Raw genomic sequence first — 7,260 nt, forward strand, 5'->3', positions numbered from 1 at the left:
ATGTCTGGGATTTACTCCAGCAAACATAGAAGTGGGCGAACAGCGCAGACAAGGACTCTGAATGGTAGGCCTTTGTAGAGGAGAAGTTGATCCCTGCAGTTGTTGTTGTTGTTGTTTTTAATTTATTAATTTTAGAAAGCGAGGAAGGGAGAGAGAAACATCTATTTGTTGTTCCATTTATTTATGCATTCATTGGTTGATTCTTGTATGTGCACTGATTTGAGATGAAACCCACAATCTTGGTGTATCGATAATGCTCTAACCAACTGAGCCACATCAGCCAGGGCATACTCCCTGCAGTTTTATACCCAGGTAGCTGCTCATCTATTTGGGAAAGGACTGGTTTGATTTTTTTTTTAATTTCCAATTTATTATACACCAATCCTATATAATGAAAGGGTAAAATGCAAATTGACCCTAAGGGCAGAACGACCAGAATGACTGCTTGACCAGTCACTATGAGGCACACTGACCACCTCTTGGTCCCTTCCCCCGGCCAGCAGGCTCCCATCAATCGATGGTGAATGGGGAACCGGGCTTGGGTAGTGGCGGGGGGCGGGGCCGGCTGTCGGTAGCCGGGGAAAATGGCCCTGATCACAGGCTGGGCCTAGGGACCATACCCATGCAGGAATTTTGGGTGCCGGGCCTCTAGTACTTTTATAAAATACAATAAAAGTGAATTGCCAAGAAACGATGAAAAAAACAGACATACAATATATAATCTAATATTTATTGGATTCAACACATAAATTATATTTCAATAAATATAATCAGGCTCTGGCTGGGTAGCTTGGTTGGTTGGATCATTGTCCTGACATGCTAAGGTTGTGGATTTCATCCCCCATCAGGGCACATTCAGGAATCAACCAATGAATGCATAAATGAGCAGAACAATGAATTGATGTTTCTGTCTCTCTCTCTTTTAAAAAATAAGTAAAATTTTTTAAAAATAAAAATAATCAGAACAACATATCTCGTGGAAAAAGAAAATCTTTCAACCACATGTGGCTTTGAATGTGCGTATATAAGTGATGAATAGGATAATTGCTGTTATATTTGTAACTTTGTGTCATCCCACAATCATAACTCATCAGAGAGAAGGCATAAGCATTTTTTTCCTCATATTAAATGCCTCTGCACAAAGTTTCAACAAAAACCATGTACATCAATATTTAAAGCTTTTAATGTGACAAATGAACTTGCTTCTTGCTTGTTAACTGATCTGACCTAGTGTGGATTGATGCCAACACTGCTCACAGGGACAATGTTCCCCTAAACAGTCCTTTGTTTCCTTGTCATGACTCTTCTAGTAGAGAAATCAGCCTCACAGAGGTGTGATGACTGGAATAGCAGAAGAGACTTTAAAGTGATTTCAGCAAGCTCAGGATATTCATTTTTAACTTCTCTCCAAAGTGAAGCAAATAATGCTGCATTTTCAAAATTCGTCTTCAGTCCTTGACCAGTAGCCAGTGCCATCAATGTACCCTGTAAAGCTGTCGTTCAATTTGAATTAGACCTATTTTTTATGAAAAGAATAGATTCCAGAGCCATAGATCTCTTACATGTGCATTATCTTTTGATGGAAAATAAAATCCGAAGTCACAGGTGTATAAGTGTACAGCAACAGGCTAGCACCTACATTCCTGATTATTGTTGAGACACGTCATAGAAATCTGTCGACATTCCCTTTTTTTGTTTTTGCCTTTTTTGATCTTTGTTGCTTTCCTCCCTTAAGTGGAAGTTTTAACATCCTTAAAAATATCTAAGATATCAGACAAAGCAGCAAGTCCGGATGTCCAATTCACATCTTTAAGTATTGATTTCTTATCTTACAAAAACATGATGAATTTGTTCTGCATTTTGTTTTGTTTTGTTAATCCTCACCCAAGGATATTTTTTCCATTAATTTTTAGAGAGAGTAGAAGGGAGGAGGAGAGACAGAAAGAGAAAAACATAGATGTGAGAGAGACACATCGATTGGTTGTCTCCTGCATGGACCAGGGCTAGGGATCAAGCCTGCAACCAAGGTACATGCCCTTGACCGGAATGAACCCAGAACCCTTCAGTCCATGGGCCAACCCTCTATCCACTGAGCCAAACCAGCTAGGGCTTGTTCTGCATTTTTACCAACAGAATTCTCCCCCAACAAGCATTGTGCCCCACCAGGCACCAAGAGATCATTATGCTCCACTCGACTCCACATATAGCTCATAAAAGTAGAAGGGCCCTTAATTTAATGCATTTGCCTTTATGTTATTCACAGAGTCTTAATTCATCACTAAGGGCACTATTTAGTTCACCTGATTTATTTATTTATTTTATTTTATTTTTGTAGCAAGATTTTGTCAATGAAGGAAGCAGGGCATCAATTCACAAGCTCCTCCATCCAGGTGACTGCTCCAGAAATTCTCCCATCAGAACAACTTCTTCTACATAAAACTTAAACTCCAAACCACGTTTGTTAATGAAGTACTCTTTCATAATTGTATATTATTCAGAGCTAGCTGTGTTTATTGGCAAAATCAAAAAGAATTCTTCATATCACCATCATGTCCAAACTGCACACATATGAGAATTGCCACATTAACAGATTTGTGCATTCTTTAAGCTACAAAGAAAACTTCTTTACTGGCTTTATTTGTCCTATGGGTTGGTTTTCTGCTACATTAAGCCATGGTCATTGAAATATGGGGTCAAAATAACTTAGGGTTAAAAAGAAATCATTGGATTGTTATTTTCCTAATTTAGCTAATAATTTGCTAAATTAAAAGAAAGCATGATTAAAAATAACAAGTTATAAAGATTTAAAAATGCTTACATTTCTTGCATTTTTATTCTTTTGGATTTCAGCCACCAAACTAAACTTAAAATTGTATGTGTTGTAACGTGTGTCTGGTATACACAGGTCACACCATTCACAACTGATCATGTAAACTGGACAAATCCAAGCTGGTCTACATCCTGCTCCTTGAGATGAGGCCAGTGATGTGCAGTTGGAGGTCGTGGCAATGTCAAACCGCTATGAAACTTTCCCAATGTTACTCTCAAGTCCCGTACTGAACTCTTCATGGATCAGAATGAACATACTGGGGGCACCGTGGGTCCATGGACTGTAGTTTGAGTAGCAAGACATTGTACTGTTCACTCTGCTTTTGTGTATCTGCTTTCTGCTACTGCATAATGGATTCCGTTTAAAACAACATGCGTTTATCTCTCAGTTTCCACAGGTTAAGAGTCCAGAAATACTTAGCTGGGTTCTCTGCTCAGGGTCTCACAAGATGACAATAAAGGTATCATCAGCTGGGTTTCATTCCCATCTACAGGCTCAACTTGGGAAGAATGAACTTCCAGCCTCACCCAGGTTGCTGGCAAAATCAGTTCCTGGCAGTTGTAGGATGGAGGTGTGCTCTCCTATTGGCGGCCACGCTCCTCAGGCCATTCACAGCATGGCTGCCGGCTTCATCAGGGCCCACAGAAGAGAATCTCTGTTGCTCTGTGTGTCTTTTTAAAGAGCTCGCCTGATTAGGTCATGTCCATTACGCTCAATTAATATTTGACAAAGGAGGCAAGAGCATACAATAGAATCAAGACAGTCCCTTCAATAAATGGTGTTGGGAAAACTGGATAGCTTTCCCACATGCAAGAGAAGGAAACTGGACCACTGTCTTACACATGCACAAAAATTAACTCACAATGGAGAAAAGACTTACACATAAGACCCAAAACCATAAGACTCCTAGAAGAAAGCATAGGGGGTAAGTTCCTTGACACTGGTCTTAGCGATGACTTTTTGGATTTGACACCAGAAGCAAAGGCAACACTAGTTCAAAAATAAACTAGTAGAACTGCATCAAAGTAAAAAGTTTCTGCAGCAAAAGCAACCATCAGGGTAGAGAAAATATTTTCAAATCATATATCTGATAAGTTAATATCCAAAATATATAAAGAACTCACACAACTCAATAGCAAAAAAAAAAAAAAAGAAGAATCTGATTTAAAAATGAACAAAGGAACCTAATAGAGAGTTTTCCAAAAAAGACGAAATAAATGGCAACAGCCATATGAAAAGTTCCTCAACCACACTAATCATCAGGGAAATGCAAATCAAAACCACAATGAGATACCACCTCCCACCTGTTAGAATAGCAGTTATCAAAAAGGCAGGAAATAACAAGTGCTGGTGAGAATTTGGAGAAGAGAGAATGCACGTGCACTGTTGGTGGGAATGTAAATTGATGTAGCCTCTATGGAAAACTACTATACCATTCAGCAATTCCTCCTTTTTCCCCTTTTAATCCTCACCTGAGGATATGTTTATTGGTTTTGGTTTTAGAGGGGGGGGGAGAGAGAGAGAGAGAAGAATGAATTGATGTGAGAAAGAAATACCGATTGGTCTCCTCTCGTACGCCCCCATGGGGATGGAACCCACAACTTAGGTATGTGCCCTGACCTGGAATTGAGCCCACAACTTCTCAGCGTACAAGATGCTGCTTCAACCAACTGAGCCACCGGTCAGGGCAGCAATTCCTCTTCTTGTCAACACTAATAAAAGAGAAAAATGGTAATTGGCGTACGACGATACCCTTTTCATTGGCTAATCAGGGCTATATGCAAATTAACTGCCAACTAAGATTGGCAGTTAACTGCCAACAAGATGGCGGTTAATTTGCATATGTAGGCACAATGCTGGGAGGCGAAAGGGAAAGCAGGAAGAAGCCCCCTGCCACTGACAGTGATTGGAAACCCAGGGGGGAGCTAAGAGCTGGGGGGCAGGGCAAAGGTGGCCCTGGGGCCGCCTTTGCCCTGCCCCCCAGCCATGATCGGAGAATCAGGTGCCTTTTCCGCCCTGGCCAGTGATAGCAGGAAGTAGGGGTGGAGCCACTGATGGGAGCTGGGCACAGTCGAAGCTGGCAGTCCCAGGAGCTAGGGGCCCCTTGCCTGGGCCTAAAGCAAAGCCCATGATCGCGGGGCCGCTGCAGCTGCGGGTCCCCACTGCCCAGGCCGGACGCCCAGGCCAGAGGCGTCAGGCCTGGGCAAGGAGCCGATCCTGCGATTGGAGGGTGATGGGGGTCAACGCCTGAGGGCTCCCAGTATGTGAGAGGGGGCAGGCTGGGCTGAGGGACACTCCCCCCCACACACACACCCAGTGCACAAATTTCGTGCACCGGGCCCCTAGTATTTGTATAAGAAAAGGAAAAATATCTTTAAAATAAAAATAAGACTCCCTCACTCCCACCCCGCCCCCAGCGACACTGCACCCCAAAAGCACAAAAGCAAAGCGAGTACACAGGGTGGGCGGTGATGTAAAAAAAAAAAAAAGAATAAATACGAATAAGAAAGAACAGTCTTTGCAAAAGTAGCAGAACAATGGTGTCCCATGAATCTCCTTCTGATCTTGCTCATTCTAGAGCAGTGGTTCTCAACCTTGGCTGCACATTAGAATCACCTGGGAATCTTTTTAAAATCCTGATTTCTGGGCCTCATCCTCCGGAAACTCTGTTTCTTTGTTACTAATGTTGTGGCCCCACCCAAGAGGTTCTGGGTTGGCAGGAGGTGCTCACTCCGACACCCCTGTCCTTGGTAGCTTGATTGACTGCTGCTGCCGCTGTGGCCCCACCCCATAACAAAGAAAGAGAATTTCCGGAGGATGAGGCCCAGAAATCAGGATTTTAAAAAGATTCCCAGGTGATTCTAATGTGCAGCCAAGGCTGAGAACCACTGTTCTAGAGAGACTGCAGCCAGGGGAAGGCTTAGTCCTTGATATCGCTGTGAGGTCTATATGGAGTGAAACGATTAACTGAGGGGCAGGATGAGGCTGCTGGGTGGATCTGCCTCCAGGGGAGCAATGTTTCTGCAGTCTGCTGATCAATGGCTGTGATGCTATTTGTGGGTCTTCCAATTAGAGCTCTAGGGGTCTGTCTTCATCCTTATCTTGTCAACATTTTTAGCAATAACTTTGGTGGTTATTTCATGTATGGCAAAACAGAGCTGGGAAAAAGAAATAAAGTGATAGACAACAAGGTGAAGATTTACAATTATGCTGGGAGTCAGTAATGTCAAGTTAACACTAAAAATGATTGATTTGCGCAAGGATGAAGGTCAGGCTTTACACAGATATCCTCCAAATGAATTGTAAATTGTGAGTGTGGGGAGGTCTGAAGGATTCCTGAGTGTGTGTGGGAAGACCTGGTAATCTCAGTCAATGCCAGGCCCCATGTCAACCAAGAGTTTGACGCAGCAGCTAAAAAATTGAATCTAACCTGGGTTTGAATCAATCCTTTCCAGAGAGCAGGAAGTCGGGACTGCACTGCCTCTCATGGACCACCACCTCTGGTGTTACGCTCCAGTCTCCTCTCTGGCCTGGCAGTGCCGGTGTAACTGCTCCGAAATCCTATTTTCTTTCATCTAGACTTTTCTTTTTATTTTTTCCCCCTCCTTGGACTCAAATCGTCTCAATAGTGCCCTGACTCACCCACCTCCCTCTCCTTTGCTTAATTATTAAGCCCTTAGGACAGTGAGGCTCTAGTTAGTATCCCGTAGTCTTAGGAACAAGATCCTGGGCCTAGTGACCACAGAGACAAAGTTTTCAGTAAAACTAAAGATAACACCAAGGCCTCAGTTGTGTTTAGCTCCAGAACAGGACAGCGGAATGACCTCACCAAACAAATCCTTGCAAAGTCAGAAAGAACAACACCGTGGCTGACATCAAGACCAGCTGCAATGATCCACTACTCCCTGTCCTAGAACCAAACAATCAGTAGAGACCACAGCCCTAACTCCTTTAGTCACCATGATTAATGAATCCCCCTCTACATAATCCATCCCTTGGAAGCCATTGGGGAACCAGGTCTTTGAGCATTAACTCACCTGTGACTCTCTCTGGGCATGGTGCCACCTCCTTAATAAGTTCTTATACTCTTGGCTGCAAACTCCTGTTTGTGTCTTATTGGGCTTTGATGCATGCATGCAAACAGACCACTTCAGTCCAATAACTCCAGCCTTCCTTTCCCTTCTTCCTTACCCATACAGACAGCTCCGTCATTGTATGTACAGGGACCACTTCCACATCCCTGTGCCCCAACCCTCATCCACTCCTCATTGCCTACCAAGTCATGTGTAAAACCTTGGCTTGGTAGTCAAAGATTTCCATATCGGCCTGCTTCTTTTCCAGCATTCTTCTCCCCATGCCCTCTCCTACATGATTGAACCAAATTTGAGATCTCCCCATTTCCAGAACATATTCCTGTTTCCCCAGAATAT

Source organism: Myotis daubentonii, chromosome 8 (genome assembly GCF_963259705.1).
Source record: "Myotis daubentonii chromosome 8, mMyoDau2.1, whole genome shotgun sequence".
Classification (NCBI taxonomy): Eukaryota; Metazoa; Chordata; class Mammalia; order Chiroptera; family Vespertilionidae; genus Myotis; species Myotis daubentonii.